This window comes from Gasterosteus aculeatus, chromosome 2 (genome assembly GCF_964276395.1).
Source record: "Gasterosteus aculeatus chromosome 2, fGasAcu3.hap1.1, whole genome shotgun sequence".
Lineage (NCBI taxonomy): Eukaryota > Metazoa > Chordata > Actinopteri > Perciformes > Gasterosteidae > Gasterosteus > Gasterosteus aculeatus.
The window spans coordinates 4,721,229-4,748,067 of record NC_135689.1 but is presented as its reverse complement, the minus strand read 5'-3'; the positions used below and the strand labels follow the sequence as shown (position 1 = coordinate 4,748,067).

General features: G+C 44.4%; 1 protein-coding gene across 3 annotated transcripts in view; it reads right to left on the bottom strand.

Moving 5' to 3' along the window:
- Window positions 1–17,434, bottom strand: part of LOC120829373 (metabotropic glutamate receptor 4) — a 122,158-nt gene extending 104,724 nt beyond the window's left edge. For 2 of the 3 annotated variants that reach the window (XM_078087156.1, XM_040193409.2), the window contains exon 1: window positions 16,857–17,434. The gene's annotated coding sequence lies outside the window, so the exon portion shown is untranslated. Of the gene's footprint in view, window positions 1–5,023; window positions 5,348–16,856 lie in introns of those variants that run through there. The other variant, XM_078087150.1, reaches the window with a different exon arrangement.
- Between the last annotated feature and the right edge of the window lie 9,405 nt (window positions 17,435–26,839).

Here is a 26,839-nt window from a genome sequence, read left to right as displayed (position 1 = left end):
TCGTCGCTCAGTAGATCAATGCTATTACACCATTTGCACCGTTCCACGGCTTTCGGCTGAATGTCATTACCACAGGATGTGCGCACCACGCGAGAGAAACAAGCGCCATCGACCGGTTTGACAGACTTCACTGGTTGTTGTCGCCGTGTGACGTGTGACGTGTCCGTGTGACATGTGACGAACATCAAGTCTTGACTCATGTTCACCACCTCCTAAACATGACACATTTGTCGTATCCACTCAAATGCAAGTAAAACTGGTTTTATGGGATGTGACGTTTGGGTGCAATGTGCGTTTGCATCCTTTTGGCCCCATGTGCGCTAGCCGATTGTCCTTTATACAGATTCAATGCACCGGCCTTTTAATTCACTTTGTTTACGCTTCTCTGTGACGCCGATCATACACACGACTGCGTGTTCCGTCTTGGTCTTCCAGGGCGAGATGCAAATCAGCCCGACATCAGTCCAGATGGTACTAAAGCTATTTGGTAGCTGCCACAAAACCCCCGAAAGAAGAGTAACGTGTGCACTTTTATTGTTGTAACCGTGGATGTTATCTTGCGACCCGTAAACCAACAGAAAAGGCGAGAAGGAACTTTCATTGTGACTGTGACTCTCGCTTTGAAGAGAGGAAGCGCAGCAGGGCTAATTTCACTCTCATTTCATGTCACTCCAGCTCTCAGATCTCCGCCAGGGAAGTAAAATAGTAAAGCAAGGTCATTGTATTGTAATTTAGTCCTCTATCCTCCCATTGTACGAGTCAGACAAAAAATAAGATAAAAGTATTTCCATTACTCAATCATTTGGAGAGCTTTTTGAAGTTTCTTTCTGTGTACGGACGAGACTCCCAGTTGACCTGTTTCTAGCGATGGCAAACTTTAGAATACCAGACAGTTGAAAGTTGTGGAAAGAAGAGCGCGTGGGGATCGCCCTGCAAAGCCTGGGACACTGCTTTGCTTTTTGTGCATCACGCTACGAGTTCTGGTGGCACTGCGTGTCTCCACGTGTGCGCCGCTGAGGAGCTCCGTTGCTTTAATATTTGATATTTTCGCTGTGTGTGACGATCAAAGATGGAGACAACCTTGAAATGCTTCCCTCAATTTACACATCGCAAAGTGCCAATGAGAGAAAGTGGGCTAAAAGGGATGGGGGGCCGACGGGCTTGAGCAAGGGGAGGGAAGGGGAGGTGGGAGGAGGATTCACAACCTCAGACCCCATGCTGACAACCAATTACAGCTCTTAGGCCTTTATGTATCACTTTTAAGTCGTATTACAGTATAAGCAGCTGTAGGCAGCCACATGTCTTTTTGCTTTGGACTCGTTGGACTCGTTGGGACCGTGAGTTGCTATTTTTGAAGGATGTTTATTCGACACACAATGACAGAATCGGAACTATGTTTGGCTTTTTACTCATAACATATTGATGTCAGGCAGACATTACAAGATGCCGACACAGGAAGGGGATTGTAGCGCCGATGGAGACAGTTGAGCAGACCTTGTGGAGGGACTATTTCCTCTCAATCCTTTTACGTGGACCTGCTCTTGGTCTCCGTCTACTCGAATGCTGTATGTAAAGGGCAATCCTGAATGTTCAATTATTTAATGAAAATATACTGCTCTCTGAGTAGTACTCAAACTGTAAGAGGGTTTTTACCTGGTAGCACAGCGAGGGGGAAATCCTTTTAAATAAAAGGCTACTGGAATGTTCCTATTGTCCTACGTTTAATCAGCTCATTCAGTGTTTTGCAGTTGATTAAACACATTTTATTTTGAGCCCTGCATTTCATTTCCCTGCGTATTCACCGTTGTTGAGCTGCTGCAGCCTTTACGTTCACCTGAAGGCATTCGGCTCAGACTTGTGGAGGAAGTGTGACGGTGTTGTTAGACAGGTTGCATGCACGGGGTTAGTCATTGTTAAAAATGTTATTCTGAACTCAGGATGTATATATTTATGGTTATCAGGCGCAACGCGGGGAGGCGGACCGACATTTTGCTTCAGAGCAGCTTCAGTCCTTCAGATGCTTCCGAGCTGCAGCAGAACAGCGTGAGAGCCTCCAGCTGTGTGTGTGGGGGGGGGGGGGGGGGGCGAGGGGTTCTGCTTCACACTCTGCACTCTAGAACCTCTCATAAAGGTTTCATATGTTTGTGTAGTTGGTGGAAGCGCGTTGACTTCGTCCTGGTGTTCATGGAGGAACTGCTGAATGTTGTTGTCCTTTGCGACGTGAACTCTGCAGCCGCATGGCGGGTGGATGTGCCCAGATGTGCCCAGATGTGCCGTCCAAGTCTTAATCTGGCACATCCAGGACGGCCATTGACCAAACACGCAGCCTGTGCGTAACGAGACTTTCCATAAGAAAGGCCTGTAGTGGCCGACTATTTGTAAGAATTGCACACACAGGGGTCGCGCTCAGCCACGTACATAAATAATATATAATAAGTTAGGTCAAAGAACTCTTAATTACAAACGTGTTTGTTGATGATTGAATGATGTTTCTTCCTACATTTACTCCCATTACTGTTTCGGGTTCTTCCCCTTAGATATAAGTTCCCAGTTTGACTTGTTATCCATTGGTTGGAGATAGAAGCGGTTTACAAATGGCTGCCAGTCTGTAACTGAAAGATTTGTGTAGCTCAAAATATCCATCATATCTCTTTTTATTGTAACACAGAGTTGCTGTTGATATTCGGTGTTATTAAGGCCACAGTTTTATAGGCTCTATAAATTCTCCAGTTGACTTGGGAAGTTTATCTGAAGGCTCCTCTGTGATGACACCGTTGTCCATGTTTGTTGTTGTTATTCCGATCAGCTGAAGCTGCTGCCAACCATCCGAGTTCCCAACGTCAGGCCTGCAGTCCCTTTAATTCAAACCACCATACTTTTACAAATATATTAAACGTTTGATCGTTAATAATCTCAGAAACGAGGATCCACATGATGGAAAAAGGCTCCTCTTGGTAACGTTCCCATTGCGCTGCACTGACACCAGCACATGAACAGAGAAACTTTCCACAACACTGTTTAACAATGTTGTGCTCGTTTTCCGGTTTCCTTCATCATTTGCATTGAAGTAGTCACAGTCATTAAGTATTTTTTTAAACTGACATGTGCAGTGTTTGATATTCAGCTTAATTTGACTCATTCATGTGGCTCTCCTTGAGGTGCTTACTGTTAAGATGAAGGTGTTTCAATTTGGCGTTTCAATTATTTTCTCCCTTTCAGTCCCTCCTTTCTGTTGTAGTGAAAAAGGTGCAATTAAATATGGTTCCGTCCCAAAATACTATTAATGCAGTTTCTCTTATAATTGCCAACTCTCAAAAAGAGTATTGACAAGGTGAGTTTATCAGGAGCCGAAACCCTCGATAACTATAATTGCATTCAATCAGAGCTTTGTTTGAAAAGACGCACATTTGTGATGTTGAAATTTGGGTGAAAAAGGGTAAGATGAGCTGATGCGGCATTGACTGTCCCCCGGACTCACTAAATCTTCAAATGTGTCCCTGCTTCGGTACTTTCAAACTCTTTTTTTTTGCTTACTTGTTTCACAGCTACACTGTGAATATGCTGTATGTGACATAGAGACCATCGGGTTCCAGCTCCTCTATCGTGTGACTTTTAACCAGCGAGGCAAATGGCTCTGCCAAACATGACACGGTACCCTGAAGAGCGCTGGTGGTTGACGGTTTAACTGCCGCTGCCATTTGGAATCACCGGGGGCCGCCGGGTGGAGACGGGCCACAGAAGGGGTCCGGCTCGGCGCGGCCTGTCACCGCTCCCAGACAACCGTTACCGGGGACAGGTGTCACTGTGCCGCCCTGACATGTTTTGGAGAAACCGCCGACCGGAATTCACTGAACCGCTGTCATACCTGGGGGCTCCTCGTCGTGGAGGTCAGCGGAGACACGGGGGGGGGGGTTCAGTGTATCAGCTCATACTTGTTGCACCTGTGGTGCGGTGGTGTAAGGTGACAAGGGGCCCCGCCGCACGTTGCTGTGCTGAGTGTGCTGAGCGTGCACACGCCACCGCAATATCTCAACACATTAAGAGACTTGACCACGGACAATATCAGCACGCCTACTACCCAGAAATCATCACCGGGTGACGACAACACCAAAGAAACTGAGCAAATGATTTCAATTGCCCCCCCCCGCCCCCGTGTCTCTTGCGTAGACCCCGAGTTCTGTCCCTTGTGTCAGCTGAACCCCAAGCGTCAAGCCTCATGACCGCTGGCAGAACCTCGAATAAACGGGAAGCCTGCGATGGCAAAGAAGCATGGAGGATGGCCTTTGATACGCCAGCCAGCCAACACTAGATAGATAAACATGTGACCTTCTTTAGACAATGAATCCTGTTGACGCTGATATTGTTTTTACTGCTTTAACTTGCTTGAATGTCATGTACTTGCAAATGAAAAAAAGTCCTATTTTACATCCAAACCTTAACTGGGCAAGAATACAGAAATAAAGAAAAAAGGTTCCATCATTTTTATTATGAAAATAAGAATCTAAATAACCCTAATCCAGATATTTAATGTATCATTAATAAATAAATCGGTTAAGCTGAAATGTATTTCACCCTGTAAATAAGTAAAAGCCAAGAGATCGAACCGCCGACGTCACAGGACTAAAACACACTTATTCAAATTTAGAAACAAGTAGCAATGTATGCAAGAAAAAGTCCTCCTTCAAGACGCATCATACAATCCAGCCGAAGAATAATTCAATTTACCAAGCTCTTGCCAAACGTGTCAATTCAGATAGCTGTCAATGTATGAAATAAAAAATAAAATATTCTGGATGTACGAGAAAAATCTACTTGCCACTGTGTGTTCAATAGGAATTCAATGCTAAACCGATCGCGTGCTCTTTCACGTGACCAGAGAATAGTTTTCACCATCGTCAGAGGATGCAGCACACGGACACATTTAGTTTTGAAGTAGCGTGGTGAGCGGAGGGAGAAAAGGCCACGGAAGAAGCTGCAGGCACACATACACATGTTTTCTCCAGCGTGGCGGCCCTGCACTCACCTCCTCTCAGCTCGATGGGAAGCCCCATTGCACCTTCCAGACATTTCTCTAGTAAACACAGTCCTCCGAGGAAGGTCAGTCGACAATGAGCCGCAAAAATAAAGAGAAGATGGAATTGCTTCCGTCACTGTCGACGCACCGTATTCATCTGGCAAGGACGAGAGTGAAGCAGGAAACGGGTAGGAAGAAAAACATCAGCGCCAGGCTTCTCATTCACAAGGATAATGACCTTTGAATTGAGTTTTAGTATCTCCCACAAAAACATCTTCCAAACTCTTCCATTCTGCTGTCAGTGTAATTTACTTCCTGTGTGAATGTGTTTATGGTTCTCCCGGGGCTCAGCCGGCCGCCGTTATCAGCAGGAGAGCAGTAAGCGTTATTACCCTTGCAGACGAGACCCCCCCCCCCCCCCCCCCCCACCCCTCCTCTCCCAATAATGACCCAAATGTGGGAAAGACCTTTGATCGTAAGGAACAAAGCGAGGAGAGCAGCAGCCGTCCTTTCCCCTCTGGAGCCGCGCAGAGGAAGTGACGATCCGTCAGATGTTGGATGTGATCTCCTACATTGAGACACATTGGGCGATGGCGGCGCCGGTGGTCCCCGTCGTTGATGAAGGCTTTCCATCCTCCGTTGGGCTTTGCCGCGGCCCCCCGCCGCACTTTGTCTTGTGACATGCGTAATTTCCTACTCACAGTCTCCCCCATCTTGATGGTGAGCTAATAGAAACTCGCTCCAGATCTTCTTCCTAATGAAGACGGATCCTCCGATGGTCTCATTTATATTACAGGTCTATCAACTTGGTTTGAGTAGATTAGGCATCTGCCGGGCAACAAGCGAGCGGGGGCGACTTTTTTTACAGAGCGTTATTGTTGTTCAAGTATTTTCATAATCAGTTCATTTGTTTCATACATGTGAATCCTCACGTTTTAGAGGCTAGAAACAGGCGGCGCCCTTCGGTTTTAAAAAGGGAAGCCAATGCAGTTGTGTCTTAAAGCTGCATTCTCTCCACTGACTGTACAGAAGTCTGTGAGAAAATGACCCCACTTCTCACTTGATTTATTCAGTAAGTCATTTAAACACAAGTTTATGGACATCACTACTTGTACGTCTTTAATGCAGTAAATGATTGTCCCGCTTAGAGTAAAATAGACAGTAAAGAAGGGTAGGCTTTAGGGCGGGTCTACCTCGTGATTGACAGTTCTCTACCGGAGCCGTATACTGAGTGTCACTCCTCCACAGTCACACCAAAGAAACAACAATTCGATGGCCAAAACGCGTCATGGCGATGGCCACGATGCTCAAGCGGAGGCTCAAAAACACCAATGGACGATATCTCAACCACGTCCATTTCTTATATACGGTTTATGGGACGGAGGAGCTCAAACTATGAAATTAGCTCTAGTTAATGTATGAGTAGGACGCTACTTACAATCAGATTTAAGCGCTAGATGTGCATCATTCCCAATCTAACTAAATGCGTTTTGGTGCTTTTAACTCCTTCTGACACTTCTTCTCTGTTAATTAACAGCATGAAAGCACGATGCGAAATAAAGTATTCAATAGCTCTGCATCGGGCCCATACAGTGTAGGTGTTGGATGTCACACTATATTAAATATTAATTCTCGAGCTGCCTGTCAGCTCTCCGTGTTGTCCTTTGAGGTTGTATGTTTTCATTACAGCAGCAAGTGACCTGGAGCATTAGCCTCTAATGATCCCGTGCATCCCACTCGATAAGAGGCGAGGGAACAGACGACTCTCTGGCAGGGCCTCTGCTTCATGGGGTTTGTTAACTAATACTACCATTAATAATTCAGCTCTGCTCTGCAATAGGTAAATATTTGGGTTTTGTGATCACAGCGTGTCTTTGATTTGTAGTTGTTGTGAGAGGATGCCTCATGCAGACTGGCAGTGTGCTGTGATGCCAGGAACTGGAACACATACTGTTTATTATGCTTCTGGGTATTTGTCTCCAAAAAATTAAACAGATTTTAATTCAAGAATATTAGTTTTTATTTATTTTACATGGACGCTGCAGGTGACAGAATCTTATTCATTATTCTGTCAATAAATACTTGATACTGCTGTGTCAGAATTCCAAGTTGCTTGTTTTGCGAGACAAACCTCGTAGAAAATCAATCAAACAATGAGAAAGAATCCTCACATTTTCAAGGAGTTTAACTGTCTGAAATGTAAATGGATGTTGAACTTAATAAAACATAAGACCACTCTCAGGAGTGCTTCAATCCTCCCTGGACGGCTGTCAAAGAGAGCGGCGAACTTCCAGTCCGGATACCGGACTGTTCTTTAAACAGGGAAATCCTGCAGCTCTTTGACGCGACCGTTTAATGATGTACGATTAGGCAGAATACGGAAAGTCTTTGACCTCATTCAGCATTTGTTCAGCGCATGTTGGCCTCAGTATCTGAGAGTACCGGAGGATTGGGATGTAAACAATACGCCGCCTCATTGTCTCATGACCACAACCTCCAGAAGAGCTGATGGGGGGCCGCCACATATCAGCGCATTCAACCACTCGTCCTTCAATATGCACATCTACCGACTATAAACTGAGATTAACGAGAGAATCTCAGACTACACGACTCTTTGATTGGTCTCACGTTCAGCATCTGGGTGATTACTTTTAGTTTTGTGTATCCAGTAAAGAAAGAACTACCTACATCGTTTGCTTGGGAGGAAGTATTAAAACAATTATGTACCTAATTCAGACATGAATTATTTTTCTACAGACTGAAGCCAGCCTGCTATTAATTAGACTTTTAACTTTACAAATGTAACATTATTGTTCTCAGGAAGCTCAAATTTTTCATTTTAGTTTGGCTGTTTTTAGTCTTTTTTTTTTTCCTTTATATAGAACGAAAAAATATTTATACGTCATAAAGTACTGTGGCTATTTTAAACAATTTCTCAATTCAATCATATATATATATATATATATGTGTATACATATATATAATATATATATATAATATATATATATAATATATATATATATATATATATATAATGTCCTACTAATTGTTTTGTTTTGCAGAATCCTAATATGAAAAATAAACGGCTGTATATTATAGCTGTCAAACATCCTGTGAAATAAAAAGTACAATATTTAGCATCTTAAATGGTAAAGTAAGTACAAGTACCTCAACATAATTACATAATATGAGGTATTATTTGCCCTTGTGTTTACACGTGGAGATTCAGCTTCATAAAAACCACTTCCTGTTTATCCTCCGCTGGTTCTTGCACATTCTTTTTTTGGTTGCCCAAGTTGTCACACTGGATGAGCGGCTGGCATTTATTTAGTAGCCTGTGGGCAAATACAGTGGTCTAAATCCCAATAAACATCTAAGCTGTGCCATTACATGCAGACCCACCACTCTGTTGGTGGAGATTATTCCATAATTCAAGCCTGTGGTCATTTAAGTGGAGCGCAACTTTGGAGGAAGTGTGTTGTGTGTCGGACTTGGTAAATGTTAAACCCTGCAAACACATTAACATCAAAGAAAACTAAGCATTATGCATATATTAAACGCCAGCCACTGATCCACAAATCGCACCGAACGAAGTCCAGCGCACGAGGTGGAAAATCACACAGGAAACAATCTTCAATTCAGACAGAAATAAAAAAAAAGAAATCCATAAAATGTAAAATCCTGATGTGACTTCTTGATGAAGCGTCAGTGAAGGCACCTCCTCATAACTGAAACAATGCTGCCGGACAGCACGGGTCAATGGCACGCCTTGCATAACAGAATGTTTGAGGTTCAATAGATGTGCAAACGGCCGTCTGATGACAGAGACGGAGCGTTTCATTAGAAAGCCCGTACGGTCGGCTGCTGTTGCACTGTGATGCAGAGCTGGCTGTTACCCAGAGTGCACCTGGACGGATGCCCTTTAGTTCAGCCGATGCCCTTAATTAGAGGTTCTCAGAGACAGTTTTGAATTGATAAAACTCCACCACTTGTAAGCTTCGGATTTTTCATTGTGTTTAATTAGCAAAGTGAGGTGTTTTAATCATTAAAGAAGCCACATATTCATCCACATCCAGTTGTTACAGGATCTGCGACGGGCACCTGGGGGAAGACCTAAAAGCACTCTTTGGAAGTTGAATTAAATACGATCCTTTATTTTCTAGTAATTTCATTAGGAGTTTTTATAAATAAAAAAAGGAGCATTTAGACACAGTTTACACTGACTGGGATTGTTGAAATGCTTGGATCCCCCAGAATGTAACAAAGCACTTAAATGAACTGAATGGGTTGTTCTGTTGGATAATATTGTTGCATAAAGGTCACGCTATAAAAATGTGGGATAAATCATAAAAAGCAGCTGTATTATCAATTAAAAGTGATGGGATTTTTTTTTAAATGTGGTTACTTAAGGTAGCTGAACCCTCCACTTGTCCAATGAAACACGGCGGCCGAGGGTCAGAACTCCTACAAAATCCGATATTTTGTTTTTCATAATGAGGCCACATATTCTCGTCCGCGCTGCCCTGCAGCACGTTGGTGGCACAAGTAGAGATAAATCTAGTGGAGCGCCGCAAGTTATCAAAGGCACTCCATGCCATGTACTAATATTTCTCTACATGGATAAGACATCCCGAGAAGAACAGCCTGAGGCAATCTAGCAGTGCTGCTGTGTGTGTGTGTGTGTGTGTGTGTGTGTGTGTGTGTGTGTGTGTGTGTGTGTGTGTGTGTGTGTGTGTGTGTGTGTGTGTGTGTGTGTGTGTGTGTGTGTGTGTGTGTGTGTGTGTGTGCGCGCGCGTGTGTGTGTGCGCGTGTTTGTGTCTGCTTCCCACTGCCACACCGGGGGTCTGGGACACTGTTTGTATTGACTGAGGAAAGTCTACACAGCCCCCATTACAGCCACGCTGTAAACAAGGCCGAGGACCCGTGAAACCCGAAACAAACACGACCCACAACATCGCAGCAGCTGATTGAAGATGCTGCCCACAGCGGTGCGCGTCGGAGAGAGTAGTGAGTCAATAATGGTGTCACGAAGCAAGCGGTGTCCTCCTTTCAAACATCGGGGAACTATTACAGCTGAGTACGACTATTCTTTTCTTTACATTTAACACAAATGATATACGTTACTGTCCCCGTGGGGGAAGTGCTGCACACACGACACAACACGCAAGAAATATTTGCCTTTACAAACACAACCTCTAGCAAACAGCGTGGAGATTCTCACGACAACTTACACAATAATGTACTGTGAAGACGTCGCAGTACTTAATAGATGCAAGTAGTAGCGTTTCGTTTGCCTTGAATTACCAGTGAGATCATGGACAGTGTTTTCTTTATTTGCTATCAGGTCACACGCTTGTTGCTTGTTCTGCCTCCTGCATGTCTGCACGTCTGCTACCTGAATAACTAAATTCAGTTGCCCACCCACAGGTGTCAGACACCAGCGCTGGGAGTTCTCAGCACGGTGTCCCACTCTGCTGCCTCTGCATTACTATTCAGGACTTGGTGTAAATACTGACGTCTCATTACCGGTGAGCAGTAGCGTGGTACAGCGGGCGGGGGGGCAATGACGAGGATTCTCTGAGTAATGGGCCCTCACACATCAGCACACCATTAGTTGGACCCGCGGTGCACACAGTAGTCCTACAGGCCCATTACGGAGCAGAAACAGGACCAGGTGAACACCTGAAGCCCCCAACGGCCCTCCCCCTTGTACGGTTTAATGCCGTTAAACACGGCTCTCTGGATGCCGGCGAGGACAGCGGTGTGACTGCCGTGCTGAGCTTTGGACCAAGAGAGCAGGAGACGTTGAAGAAAACATCCTGGGTGTTTTTCCTTTTTGCATTTCTCTATTGATCACAGCTGATTTCTGTATTTGCTCCCGCAAAGTCAATATGCTAATGCGCTTTGCCGAGAAACGACGACATTGCGCTTCCTCAAATACGTCCTCCGCTTCCTCTCGCGCTTGGATCACATTCGATTGTGGACTTGGATTCCTGTACTGGTCGTTACCAGTCTTGGTTATTGTGTTCAAGGCACCAGCGGGTCGAGGGAACAATCAGATCTGAAATGCGGATCTATAAGCATTCACTGCAGAGAAGAAACGGGAGCAAAGTGAGATTCCCGCCTGGATCTGCTTTGCATTCAACACGTCCGACCATCTCGTCTACATTAAAACTACGTGGGATTTATGTTTTATTACAATTTTATAAATCTTTGATAACTTCCCCCATCTGATCCAAACGCACATTTATTTTAACGTCTCTGTGTGCGTTTTCTGTGCAGCCGGCCTGTGTGGCACACAAACTGTGATCAGGCTGTGGACTGCAGGATGGAGGAACTCAGCTCTCCTCGCGCTGCCGTTAAGAGGTTCCTGCCAGCCTGGTCTGTTACAGCTAGAAGAAACTGCATGCAGTATATACTGCATTTTTGGTGCCAAGCGAATGGACTATTCTATCAATTGCTTCCCGTTCAATCTGAATTTTAGGATGATTATATGACTTAAACTTCCTATTTTTGTTAATACAATTTATTTTATATATTTTATCTACTTTAGTTTTGGAGGATTTATACTTAAATAATCCCTCTCAGTCATAATGACTCATTAGTGGTGTTTGCATCTACTAAAACCCTTCCATCAGGCTGTACTTTCCTCCTTTTCCTTCTCATTTCGTCATGTAGGGGTTGTTTTCTGGCCGTCACTTGGCATCCTAAGAACACCCATGCATCGAAGAGGAAGCCGCTCAAATGGCAAACACACAATTCAGTAATGAACGCACAGATTCCTGTAACCAGATTGCGCTGGTTACAGTAACCAGCGCGTATTGGCGGCTGGCCTTCGCCGCTGCAGGAGATGCTCCACTGAGCTGCGTTATGGCAACGGAATGAAAAGTATTAAACTACAGTCGTCGTATGTGCGTGTGACGATTCTTGGGTGGGAGCTGAAGCATCACAAGCCTTTAAATGTAAAAGATATTAGTCACTGGCAGTCGTCATTATGACTCTGTTTTATGTAAAAGCTTTTATGTTTTATATAAAGCTACAGAAGAAGTCCAAACAGAGAGGAGGTCATGGTGGACGGACGGGACAACAAACGACTTTAACACCGTCTCTTTCCCATTTCCTACCCAGTCAACAGGGGTTTCTTTTAATTCTCCCATCTTGTATCCATGACAACAGAGGTCCCTTAACTTCAACAAAGCAGGCATTTTAACCCGAGCCTGCCTCAGCGATAGATGAATGTGAAGACATTAATGTAAAGGGAGGCAGATGTAATCTATAGCTGTTTGGTAAGACTGATGTCGCAATCTCGCCAAGGGATTGAAAGATAACTGGTAATTAAATATAATGATCCTGTTTAGTTAAGAAAATGTCTGCACAAATGAATCCGACACAAAAAGGAACTCGCTAACATCCCAGCCATATGTCAAGGTCAAAAAGCTCATTCAGTGTTTTATTTAAGTACGTATTACTGGTACTTTATCTCACTTACATGACTCCGGAGGTCAGACCAGAACATCACACTGTCTGAGCTCTAACAGATGCATTAGTGATATAGATACATTATGCTCTTGACTCATTTAAATGTACTCTGCCTGTCAAGAGGGAACAATTATTTAAGATGTGAGTCGAAGGCAGTTTTGCTGAGGACAGCATGGCCCATGATCACCTGCGCTGAGAAGACACCCTAATTCGACACCTTGTCAAATGTGTCTCCATTATGAGGACCTCTCTGTCTGCGAAGGAGAGATTATTCGCCTCCATTGTTTGCATTGTAAATCTCGTAAATTAACCAGAGTGCTAGCGGATGTCATCTCTGATTAGTGTCAACAGGCCTCTAATGAAGATGTTCAACCTGTAGGCGAGTTGCAGCTCTGCACCACTCAAAGCACGACTCATGTCATAATCCTGCATTTAAAAGTGTTCTTCACTAAAAGAGTTATTAGGAAAATGTGTTTTGGATGTTAAACATACTCAGAAAAATGGGCCTTATATGATAGCATCCTATTTTTATTTCTCCTACGTTGATGTAGAAGCATGATTTTGCGGTTGATAATGATTATTTTCATCACGGGATTGATCTGCTGATAACCTTTCTCAAAATTGATAGAAAGCCATCGCAATTAACCAGAGCCCACGGGACACATTCACAGCGTTTATTTTGTCCAACCAACAGAACAAACATGAACAAAAAAGAAAACAGAATGATTAAAGAAATTAATGAAAATGATGAAAACAGTAAATCCTCACATCAAATCATTACATACAGACTCATTGACATCACTCAGCCCTGCTTTACTGTGCAGATTATGGTTCATGCACACAAAACCTGCATGGACCATAATCTGCACAGTAACTAAAGCTGTCAGATAATTGCAGCTGGGACGGAATGTGACGATGTTACGTGCACAAAATAAGCAATGTGTACTTTTAGCTGTCTCCTGGATGAAGGTCCTGTGTTTGTTTGTCCCGCCTGCATGGTGTGAACTATTTCTACCGTTACAGTCGATCGAGTCTAGATGACGTGTGTGGGTCTACACTGTTGACAAAGTTGACAAACGGTCTGTATTTATTTGTAACAGAATGATAAAGTGGCATGAGAGGAAAATGAAAGTACATCATATTTGTGCTTGATTAAATGTACGTGTGTTACAGTGCGTGATGAGAGATTTTTCTTACAGCATGGTAGTTTTACACAAGAGCATCTGAACTTTATTTCAAAAAAGTTCTGCAATATAGTATTTTACAAAAAGAGACATAAGACAGAAATGACTAATCCTCATGAAATGGAAAAAGCTGTTTACAGGATCCCCGAGACGCAGAATCAGCAGTTTGGAAAATAGGATTGTGTTGAGTGTGAGGAATGGATCTGCTGTTGTTCTGGAGATCATCAGACTGTGGTCAGCACAGCAAGACCACGCGTATACGAGCCCTGAGGAGCAGAGGGACAGACAGCCGGAGGACGCAGAGGAGGTGATCCGGAATGTGATCAACGCGCACTGATCGGAAACAACGGAGGAACCGATATGTAACGCTCCTCCATCACACCGGGAAAAGACTCCCTGTCAATCCGTCTGTCTGCATGTCTGTCGGCCTATCTGTCGGCCTATCGGCCTGACTGTCAGTCCGTCTGTCTGTCTGTCTGCATGTCTGTCGGCCTCTGTCTGTTGGCCTGACTGTCCGTCTGCCTGTCTGTTTGTCTATCAGTCAGTCTGTCTGTCTGTCTGTTTGTCTATCAGTCTGCCTGTCTGCCTGTCTGCATTACTTTCTGTCTGTCTGCCTGTCTATCCGTCTGCCTGTGTGTCTGTCTGTCTGCCTGCCTGTCTCTCCTCTGCTGGATGCCTGTTCATTTCAGCACTGTCTCGTGCATGTCAGCTGAGGGAAGAGAAGCCAACAGAGAAGAATGATTTTTCTCCCCCTGCTCCTATAACGTCACAGGAGCAGCAGCATGGAAAATGAATTAACAAAGACGGAGGAAATGACAGTAAACATCTCCTGGATGATTTTCTGGGTACACGGGAAACATCTTCAAGTCTGGAACCGATTATAGTACAAGGAAACGCTTGGATTCCGGATGCAAAGGTTAAAAGCAACGGCCTCTGTCCATCTCGCTGTGTTTATTGGAGCTTCTTCAAGCTTTGCATCCTAATGAGATGGGGGGAGGATTCTCTCTGGGAGAAAGTTGTTAATGAGGAGAAAACACTGAATAATGACTTGTGCCATCAGGAATGTACAAAACACCATAGGTGCAATCCTAGATGTTCAAGTAATCCCTTGAAGCAGCCGACTCTTCCAGTTTGTTGTTTTATTATGCAAGCGTTTTGTTGGAGGCTCAACATAATGTTCTCCAGTAATTGTTTCTTTCCTTGAACTGAGTTTCTGGGGCCACACTACCTCGCTGGCTGCATACAAATCCCACCTCCAATTGGAGACCTGAAGTTAAACTATGGCCCAAACCTTAACCTCAATATCCCAAACACACACTGCCATTTAATTGGTGGATCTTGTTGCGGCTGCTGCACAGCTTCAGACCGGACAAACGTAAAAGGCATCTATCTCTTCAAGCACCCCAAGTGCTGCAGGAGGGGTTTCTGTGCATATTGAAGCAGGGCTCTGATGAAGGCCATAGACCCAAAGCATGAAAACCAGAGTGAATGAACTGGAACTTATCAGGATTTTGGATTAGCGGCAGCAAATAGAATTTTAACGCCATTTAGGGTTTCTGAAACACCTGTGCATGTGTACAGCCGATAAACTCATGATTTCCACTGTTGCTAATATGATAAGACTTTAAAAATGTACATGGCTTCATAAGATAATTTATATGTCCACAGTGCCACCTAAAAGCCTGAAGTGAAGGTTGAGCCGGGCAGTTTTTTTGCACCTGCTGGATAATCACTAGTGCAGACCTACTGCGACTGCTGCTGGATGAATACTTTCCAGACGGTGTGATATTGCTCAAAGGAGACGGACTCGGTGGACAATTGTGCCGCAAAGATTCGTTGAATCTGTTCTCTTAGACCGAGAATTAATGTAGAAACGGCCAAGAAAAGGGAAATCTTTTCCAGCGAAGGCCTCTGATGGCTGCCCCAAAGCACTTCAGGGCCACCAATGATCCATTTGCTTGTTGTCCAAAAAACGAAATGAAATGCTTCAGATTACATTTTTAGTGGCTCTGTGAAACATTTCTGTGTGAGCGCAGCTGTTTCTAACAAGTGTTTTTCAACAGAATCTGAGCGGTCTTCAAAGAGTTGGAAATCATTCCATAGTTGGTTTGTGTCATTTGCTACGACTGGTTCCTTTTTTTATGTTTTAAAATCTGCTCAATGAATCCACATCCTCGAATTGGAAGAGGCGTCTGAAGTAGATGTGGAGGGTTCTAGAGTGGCGCTTAACAAACCGCCTAAACGTCGATAGGCTCAGAGAATTGAATGACGAGTGGAACCTCAAAATATGATGACTCATATCAATCGAGGATGTCTGTGCCAACAGATCATTTCTTTCTCTTTAAATCCGGAAGGAAGCTGCTCCTTTCCATCACATCAATCCAAACACTCCTCAGGAAAAGCGTTTGTCTTCGACACGTCGCAACCGCTGTGTTCAACGGCCCCGCGAGCTTCAGAAATATGAGCAGCAATTATTCTCTGACAGTGATGCACCCTCGAGTGAGGCGTCACCAAACCACACGACCCGCCGGGGCGTCACGTCTCACTTGAGAATGATAAAATAGGAAGATGGATCTCCACAGAGTCACGCAAAACAAGCCGATATAAGCGCAGAGGTGTCAGTGGGACTGTGTGGCCACCGCCTCCCCTCGATCACAGGAGTCTAACGAGGGATGTGTGTCTCCAGCAGTGCATTGATCAGACCCACAGACTCCTCGGATCTTTGTGTGGGGGGGGGGGGGACAACGGCGGGCCGAGTGGAGCGCAGAGGGGGCTCCCATAGATACAGCTGATGAAAGGGTTCATTGTATTGCCAAGTCTCTCAACCCCCACCCACCCACCATCCTGCTCCCTCCACCAGAAACACCAGCCTCGTTCCTGCTCCCAAATCCTCTCCAGAAAAGGTGATTCATCTGTTGAGTCTGTGTTTGGAGAGGAACCACGGTTCTCCCAAAACAGCCCCCACCCCCACCCCCCTTCCCTCTTCCCACCCGCCCTCCCCCAGGGGAGTGTGTTTTTAAAGTCAGTACGTGCTCCATCACCAAGCCCCCCCACAGAGGACTACTGGAAACATGCCTCAGATGTGTGCAGCATGTCGTCTCCCACGCACGGCCGCGGAACACAGGCGCCGCTGAACCCCGCTGACGTCCATGTGACACAAGCAGGCAAGACTCTCTTACCTTTTAATTCTCCCGATGCAACTGAGCCGAAAGTAGAGGAAAAGAACTTCTGCGATATCTGATGCCGTCCGGTTCTCGTTTGTTTCTCCCTGCGTTCCCCCCGTTCGGCGGCTCCGGTCGCCGCTCGCCTGCTGCTTGAACGCCGTTTTTTTTTTTTTAAACGAGCGCACGGATAAAATATTCAAAGAAAAAAAAAGAAAAAAGAGGAGAAAAGAAAGCGTGTGGGGGTGAAAGCGAAGTGTTGTTAGTTGTGGAGGCAGTAAGAGGATTTGTCGATCAACTCGTGCGGCTCGCGCGCTGTCCACTGCGAGTGGTGCTGAATCGGACTCCAGGGGTTGCAGTAGATCTCCTACTTTTCCCTCCTCCTCCTTCTCCTCCTCTTCCTCTGCCTCTTCCTCTCCGGCTGCCTCTCCACAGATCTTCCCTCCCACGTCGTTGGATTGGAAACTATCTCTCTTTTCGTGTTGTGTGCACGTGTGTTTGTGTGCGTCTAATCACGAGAAATGACCCGACGAGAGCTTCGTCTCGCGCTGACCACGATGCCAACGCATTCAACAAGAACAACAATAACAACAAAAAGGGGGGCAGCCAAATTACATCGCGTTCCTAGTCAAAGCAGTGAACTGATCTTTAATTGGAATTAGACCCCAAGAAAAGACGGACGGTCCCAGTGCGCCGGAGAGCCGCCGGTGGCAGCAGCGTGCATCGGGTTGAGAGCTGGTTTCAAGCAGCTGACAAGTCCTTTCAAGAGTTGTGTGTTTTATTACGTGCGAGGCAGAGGAGAAGCTCGTGCGCGTGTCTGTCACGGGGACGTTGCAGGTGTTTCCGAGTTAGGCGTGTTCTCCTGGATTCACTTCACACCTTCACACCGTGCGCCGGTCCCGTTGGCGCCCGCTGCCGCCTTGGTACGTGCGCCCAAAGACCAGTTCAGCCACTCTGCGCCACATTCAACTGTGTGCGGCACAACGCACGGACGCGGTGTTGAGGCGTGTGAGCGTTAGTGGAGGTCTGAGGACTCACTTGGTTGGGCTAAGCGTGCAGGTGGCAGGGGGAGAGGGTGTGGGGGGTCCCTTCCAGGTTTAGGTCCTCGTGAGTGCACTGTGGTGCACGCTCACTGTGCGCCGCACGCGTATTGAATTTCATTCTTAAGGCGCCGACTAGCGCATCCGTCTGTGCACTGCGGCCGCTCCTCGCTGCTGTCAGTCGGCTTGCAAATGGAGTCTTTAATAAAACGCGCGCACGGGGCACACACGCAAACACACACACACACAGCTCTCCCGACGTTTATGTCCACCGTTCACTCATTACCCGGATCATCCCTCGGGTAATTTCGGCCTGGAATCACTTTTATTTATATGTCCGTCATTACCGTCCTGATTGCAGCCATTGATTCATCAGACTCCTCCAGGAATGAATGAACAGAGGACCCAGCTGCCTCCGTCTCAAGCAGATGTACACTGCACCATTTATTCTGTATTTTTGACATGCAGTTTAACCTTTTCAAACGTATCTGCACTTCACCAACTTAATTATCTGAAAATAATGGGCTTATTAATAGTTAATAAGTCATTTACTGTTTATGCATCAACTCATCAAGAGTATAACTTTCAGGTTGGCAGGTTGTTTACACCTGCCACAAATTTATCAGGAAGACCATAATCTGTGTATTGTATCAAGGAAAAAAAAAATATATATATATATATATATATATATATATATATATGTGTGTGTGTGTTTGTCTGTCTATCTACAGACAAACACGTATAATTTATTAATAATTGAAGGTGACTGAAGGTGAGGCGTTATCATTTATAAATGCAGAGTTAATGGTTTAAGATCAATTACCATTTGTTGGTGACTGACTGCAGGCTCACTGGCTACTTGTTTCATTGTTTCCGCTCATTTCCTCACTAATGCACAGTCTGACAAGCTGTTGATCTGCGTCCAGACTGCGAAGCAAACAGCACTGTGAAGGTGAAATGTTTTATATCCCCTTCTGTTGTTTAAATGAAGGCTCAGCTGTGTATTGCGTTTTACTTGAATGTCAATGATGTGTTTCCATTTAGTAATCAGGCCCGTTAAATGATGACATAGATGACACGGATGACATAAATGATGTCATCCGTTAAGAGACAACCTGCTCCTATGTTTGTTTTAGTTTTTGGTCAGTAAATTTAACGGACCTCTTCATGCTGTGGTAAACTTGGGATAGCCTTGTGCTTCATGGCTATATCGTGCAGGGATTTTTGGTTTTATATTCAGCCAAACTAAGCTCACGTGGATACAAAGCTGCAAATGTAATATGTAATATTCCTAAATGCATTAAGTGTTACATCTGAGTTACAGTTTATACTTTATTCTTCACCTTTTGACCTGAACAGTTACATCCTAAATGCATTTTTTGAGCATTATCACACAAATAATCAGTTAAACAATCGAAAATGTAAACAATATAACGTAATGTTGATTAGAACAAAGTTTCTCAATTTAAAAACCCTAAATTCTGGTCCACAATCCTAATTGTTAAATGAATGCGGGCCAACCCTGAATGAATAAATGATATTTGTCACGCGAGCTCGGGGCCCGTGAATCATTCAGCTCGACCCCTAACCATGATCCATCGGGTAGGCAGCCCCCCCCCCCCCCCCCCCCAGTGCTGCATTGACAGACTCGATACCCGCAGAGTGATTCCATGTCCCTAAATGCAGAGTCCCGCTCTTGTTTAAAAGCCAAAATAACAGATAAATCAAGGTGAGTGGTGCTGTGATATGTCTTTGGAGTAAAACCAGTAATCACTCCGTGAGGTGCCACATCTCACCTCACGACGTTCATGCTGGTCCGTCTGCTACCGGCTGGCGATGCAGTGCAGGCTAACAAGGCTGCAGCTCGCAATGACCCAACAAGCATGTTCGGCCAGAGGATTTTCAGTCATTGTGTCTGGTGTGTCACGGTGCAAAGAACTAGAGATGTGCGAGGTTGTTCACTAAATTATCTTCTCCCAGCACGAGGCTAAACACTTCACATGTTTACCAAAAGAAACGGTGTGTCACTCATGATTAAATAATTGTGAGTGTATGTGAGAGTCCACTCGCGTGATCACACATTTCTATCTGGTGGTCCTGAATAAAAGTGCATGTTCGAATTATAATAAGGTGTATTCTGTGCTGCTGAAGCAGGTGAGAAATGTGTTGCATCTTTCTGTAACACGTCCTACATTAACATCCAGATGCATCCGCTCAGCACTCTTTTCAGACGTGCACTCACACGTTTTCCGTCTTTGGCGAAGGTGACACAATCAAAGGAGGGAAAAAAAAAACTTAATTCCACAAAAATACTCTGTAAACAAAGCTGGCATTGAGGCGACAGCGGTCGGAAGTATCCACCCGAGAATGCACTTTACTGTAGTCACAGATGGATCAGAAGTGTGCCACAAGTTACATAACTTGAACGTCAACAAGAGCGAACGCGATGCCGCTGTGCAGCCTGATCTCACCAAATGGTGCGAGGGTAACACGTTTCGTTAAGTCAGTTCGGGTGTTATCGCTACACATTCTTTTCACGCCGAGGCAGTAGGGTTAAGTCTGCATCAGAAGGACTTCGGCGCGGATGGGGGGGGGTTCGCACAAGTACGGGACCGATGTTCATGTTAACCTTTGTCTTGTTAAAGTAATAGACATCCCTACTTTACCCCAAACCGCAGCAGGTATTTGTAACGGGTTGGGAATGAGAACGACGTTACACATGTGCTTAAAATACGTGAAGTGGGAAATGCCTTAGTAGTAGTAGTGCAACAGTGCAACGCTGTTGGTGCGCCTTCCCCCCCACGGTGAGATGGAGTCATGTTAGAAAGTGGTCCGATGTCTCACACACACACACAGCTGTGCAGACTTTGGGAAGGGTCTGTAGAGGTTACAGCCCGGGCAGGCTGGGACGGACAGGTGGAGTCCCGGGACGGGGCAGCAGAGTTCTGGGCGTCGGGCCATGGATCTGTCACACGGCAGCGCTCCACAGATGAGCGCGGGACGGCAGGTGGCCTTCGCAGGGCGACGCATTGCTTGTGTCCATGTCACCACGGCGCTGTTCAAAAGCTTCGGCATGAACATTTTCTTTTAGAATTACCGTTAACACGTTCGACGGTCGCCAATAGGTGTGTAACCCTGAAACAAAGAGTTCGATATTGAAAGATACAAATCGCATGTTAGATTGAAAGAATTGTCCAAATATATTAAAGACACAGCTGCCAAATCAACCTCACATCTCATTGTGAGAACACAACATTTTAGAGCCACAGTGACCAAAGAACAGAACGCATGAAAACCCTGAATGCTTCAGATATGACGGACCAAAGACTCTGGATGTGATTGTCGCCCCACGTTGCCCACATTTACACATCAACAAAACCAGAACATGAAATGACAGAGAATACACCGGTGGCACCAAACAACCATTTTTCTCTGCCGTTCCCTTCCTGGCGTCGTCATTCACCTGACATTCATCACACCAGCTGACACGCCTCCAAATTGGCATCACACAGTTTGACTTCCCAGGCTTCATGCGAGCCGGCTGATAATGTGTGACACTGAAAGCACCCTGAAGGCACTTTTCTGCCCGCAGCAACGGCTTCCATTTGTGCTGCAACGTGTCCCACTTTTTGGGGATGCACAGCTTAAACGTTAATCAGCTCTTACTGCATGATTTTTAAACCTCATTTTTAATTTTGCCTTTTCGCCTTTTGCTTTTAGTAAGAGTATTGTTTCAAATGTCATAGCATCGTCTCTACGGGTCCCAGTGTTTTGTGATCCAACACAGCTGTCCACATGTTTTTTTATCAAAGCATATGACATTTTGTTTATAATTTAGGTTCCTCACCCGGTTTGAAGAATGTTAATCACTCCGTTGCCATTCATCACAAGTACACTTTGCCTTAAAGGACGACATATAGACAGAGCGCACCAATGAATCACACAACAACATTGTGTAAAACAGTAATAGGACACAATGAAACACAACCAAAGTTGCCATTGCCATACAGGCACACAAAAGAAAAACACCTAGAAAAGACATGACGAGAGAGGAACATATGAATAATTCTTTAGGCGAACCACGTTTAAAGTATTAAAGACGAATGCAAACCATCTACCCGTTAAATCTACTGGACTGCATTGCATGCTGGGAGAGTTTTTGACAGCAGGACATTTTTCAGGTTGGACAAATGGCCCAAATAACACAGTATGTTTGGTATTGAGGTGATTCATGGCATTGTTTTGTGAAAGCATCGTCTTTTAGGGAAAGTTTATATTAAGGACTGTTGCATTCCTGTGGGAGTTGATTCAGTTCATCTGATTTACGTGATGCGTTTCCACTTTGATATTTTGTGAAGTCTAATTGGATGTCAAAGAATTGAATTAATTGATGAATCCATTGACTTTCTTGATAATTGAACGGTCTCTGTAAGTGATTCTTTCCATCAAAAATGACATTCTGCTTGTTCCAACTTCTTAAATGGAAGTAGGCTATATTCCAATTCTCTTTGGTTTGCTATTTATAATTAGAAATTGACGATTATAGAGTTTTGTTTTCTCAAACTGAATTTTTCACCTTGCAGCGTGGCAGAACAAGCACAACAAACAATTCTCACATAGTGTAGACCTCATTTGGATGAGCAGCAGCTGCCAAACAAAATGTTTTTTCCCTTTTCCTTAAATAGCTGAGGGTTCAAAGTGAAAAGCATAACGGAAAATGGAGAAGCTGTTTCACTTTAAATTATACATTCCGGTGTCTCCCTCTTAACTGATCCATAGAGGGAAATAAGTGGTTGGTCCTGTGATTTAGCCAAAACCCAAACAAGGATTCTGTAAACTTTGATAAGTAGCCAGGCAACCAAACACGAAAACAGTGTAAACGTTTTTATTTATGGAGGTAACCATTGAGACTCCATGTTTCCAGTCTTTATGCTAAGCTAAGTTAGCCGTCTCCTCGCTGTAGCTTCTCATTTAACGTATTGATGCGACAATAGCAAGAAGGCAAAAATAAAAAAATCACATTTCAATAACTGAATAAATGAACTCCACCTTGGTCACTACACTCTAAAAAACAGTGAGCAGTTTCATATTTTAAAATGAATTGCCACGTCTGCCCTCACAGATTCTCCTGCCTCTCCTTTTATCCGTTTCCACGGTTTATCGAGGATCAGAATGTTGCCTACCATACATTGTGCGACTGTAATCCAATTCAGAGAAATGTTGGCAGCAGCAGCCAAGCGTCATTGTTATACATTGAGACGCCCTATCTGGAAAAAGCCACCAAACCGCCTTCACAATCACTGCGCGCCGGATAAGTCGTGTTTGGTTTTAATCTTCAGAAGCAGCTGCAGTCAGAACACAACGACAATGCTTTTTTTTTTTATATAGCAGATGGACCTGTATCGCGTGGGAGAGAGGGGTGCCCAGGATGAACTCACGGAACTATTTACACGTGAAAATGATGTTTATTCAACAGGATTATCAATAGCCAGCTACAAAAAAAGCATTTGAGGTTTTATCAGCAAAATATCCACAGATTTAGCTACTGTCAGAATGCAAATGTGTGTGCCGTAGAATTAGCACGGAGCATCCTGTTGTGGATTTACCCCCATGGTCACAAAGAAAAATGTAAATACAGTTACGGGTTGGTCTAAATATGCCGCCAGAAAGCACATTGAGCATTCCAGCTTATCTTAATTGCTTTTACTGGCGATACCCCTCATCAAAACTAAACTGCATTTACAGTTGCAGTGTTGAGGGTAACTGAGTCTGTGTCCTTGGTTCTTTGAGGATTTAAAACAGCTCAAATGTGTTTGGTACGGAACAGATAAACCTGAAAACTGTGTGCGACAGAGGAGGTAAACCGCCCAGATATTTTCACATAGAATATGTATTAATCTTATATTCATAAAAGCCAACAGCAAATGAAAGAACCCTCTGATCTGTGGCTTTTGCTGATCCCCTGAAGGACTTGCAGGGAGTTGTAACTGGCTTTAAGTTGTTAAGGTAAGCGTCCAATGACGTCTCCTTAAAAGATGACACAACGCAATACGATATAAAAGCTTCAAAAGTTTGATATGAGCATCTGCTACTAATAATTTCCATCCCAAGGAAACATGAAAATGATAAAACAAATTCTGTAATTGGCTTCTTTTTTTAAATCATGCTGTGAAAGAATGTAGTTAAGTTGTACTAGGAAATTAAATATGAAATAGTCAGGTTTGATGTAATAAATAAAGTATTTTACATTGCTTTAGCTAATTAAGACTCATTCAGGTCACCAAACTTGAGATTTGGACATATTTATTGTGTCTGTGTGTTTTGTTTTGGACTGTTTTGGTTTTCTTTCTCCAAATAGCCCAGCGATTTTTTGTCTATTATAAATAGAAGCTGGAATATCAATGTACACCAGCTTGCAACACTAATGGTAACACAAATAGTAATAACAATTCCAGCTTCATTAAAGGATGTGCTGTCATGCAATATTTATTGTGTAACATTAAGTTAAAAGATTCTGAGCGTGCATTCATGGAACGTTTTCCCCACTGTTAATCCAGCTGAGCTTCAGACAACGCCGTCCAACGTGCTCACTCCTCTTCTGCTCCAACACGACTGACTGCTCTGCTAAATATTTGTCTCAACCTCAATCCATCACTGCATTGAAAGACAGTTACACACATCTGTAATGTATACTCTCAGATTAAATGTCAAATATCTAGTGTAAAGCGGTGCTAGATATTCAATAAGGCATCGACAGGAACCTTCATATTGTGTTGTTCTGGCGGTCCCTGGGGGCCAACGTGGTTGTGTTTTTAGTGCACCAGATTCCCTTAAGAAAACCTCTAATTTTAGTGCAGCTGGGTCGGGCCGGGGCAGTGGGGGTTTAGCTTGGCCCCGTTTGAAGGTAACATACAATATCATAAAGGTCGGCTACCAATGACTATGTCAAAAGCAACACTTGTTTTTACACTTTGGTTTAAAACACGAGATACAATCTGCCATTTAAATCCAATAAACATGCTCTATTTTTAACCTTGTTAAATGTCATTTCTATGCTGATTGTCTCTTTGTTGTAACTTACTTCTTACTTATCTTCTATTGTGAAGAAAACCAGACTTTATCTACATTTGTACTGTTATTCTAATGAAAGTGTGTCCAATGAAACTTAGAAAGTCAAACTTATTAAAAACCACCTGGAAGGCGCACAAGCACTTTTATCCCGATGCTGTAGGGAAGCAAACCACACATGCCGGGAATAGAAATTGACTGTTTATCTTCTGCGCTGCGACACCTTGCATGGAGATCGGTAAAGAGTACCCGATGGCTTCACAGGCATTCTTTCTTCTCTCTCACTTCCTCTATTCCCATTGTTACATCCTCGGTGACCTTTTGTAGCGGATGTGGCAGTCAGACGTCAATGTGTGAGCACATCAATGATGGAAGGATGGAGGTCATTACCTGCAGTTGTCTTAGAGAGACTGGCTGCAGTCCCCTGGAAAAGACAAAACCAGAACCCGGCCGTCGGGGTTTGGCTTAATTACTGATCAGGCTTAATTGGCTCCTTGTATGGGCTTTGAAGAAAGCAGGATGTGACACTCCCCGGCTAGACTTTGTCTGCCGTCTGGCCTTTGTGTCAGTCCCATTAACCTTTCCCTACAACCTTCTCCTCGGCCTTTTTATGTTCAATGAAAAGCACCATTTAAATGAGCTCGAGTAGTAAGAGTTAGAGCTTTGTCACGGGCCATGTAAAAGGAAATAATTGCACCCTAAATAACTATATCAAGACGTTGACCCCGTGCCCCACTTTGATTGGCTGGTGAGATGCGTAAGTGCTCACTGCAATGCACCACTGGCTCTGGCAGTTATTGGCCGACACACATACTTCACACAAACACAAACATTTACAGCTAACAACAGTAAACCAAGAATTGCTTCACTCCTTTCGTATGCCAATAGTTCCCGTGTGGAAGCCAAATAACAACATATGGTTGATTATGGAGGAAGTTTAAGCACCTACATTTGGATGTTGTAAATGTCTGCGCACTCACAGATGTCCACATGGCAGCCATAAGTGAGATTTGTCTCCAGGCATACGAGCCTTTGAACTCATGTTGTGTTGCTGAAAAAGTGGGATTCATTCCACCAAACGTTTCGTTCCCAACATCATTAGGCTACATTGTTAGCGTCAAGATGTTCAATTTCTCGCTAGGCGCTAGCTAGCGTTGTTAAGATCGAATGCATCTGGGAGTTGAATGATCTTCTGTGCTGATAACTGCATGTGCATGCATGTGCCTGCTTGCGTGTGGGTGATTCTACCACAGATATAGACGGAATTGGTTTCTCTGTGTCAGCAAAACGGCCAAAACGTCCAATAATAACATTTGAAAACACTTGAAAAGGAAGCCAAAGGGAAAAGCTGCGCTGGATTCTTGCCCTTTGGGATGCTGTGAGCTTTGTGTATTGTCACTACCGTGTAATTAATCATACCACCTCACTGAATTCTCAGGGTCCCTTTTGGTTAATTGGACTGCGGGTGCAGAATGGACCAAGCGATGATTTATTCAGCAGGTGGAAAACTGCCCTGCACCCCTCCTCCTCCTCCTCCTCCTCCTCCCAGGTACCGAGGATGGATGGCTCACTCCTGCACCCAGCTACTCCCCGTGCTCCTCCATCCCTCAGGCCAATCGACACCAAGGGCGAGTTTACAAGACGGGCTTCAGGGTGACAAATTTAGAGAAGGAAAGGTACAGTGGAATCAATTTACTCCCTTTTCACCGAATTCAAGACCTGTACTGCTAAGAGCAGGAGAACAGATACAGATATTGACTCTCTGTAGAAAGTTTAACAAGTACACCTCCTCACAGCGTCTGTTCGAAACTGGGAACAAACACCAAGCAAAGGCGAAGCCCCTCAGACATTTCAAAGGTCTTTGCTTCATTTACTGGCCGTACTGAGTGACTA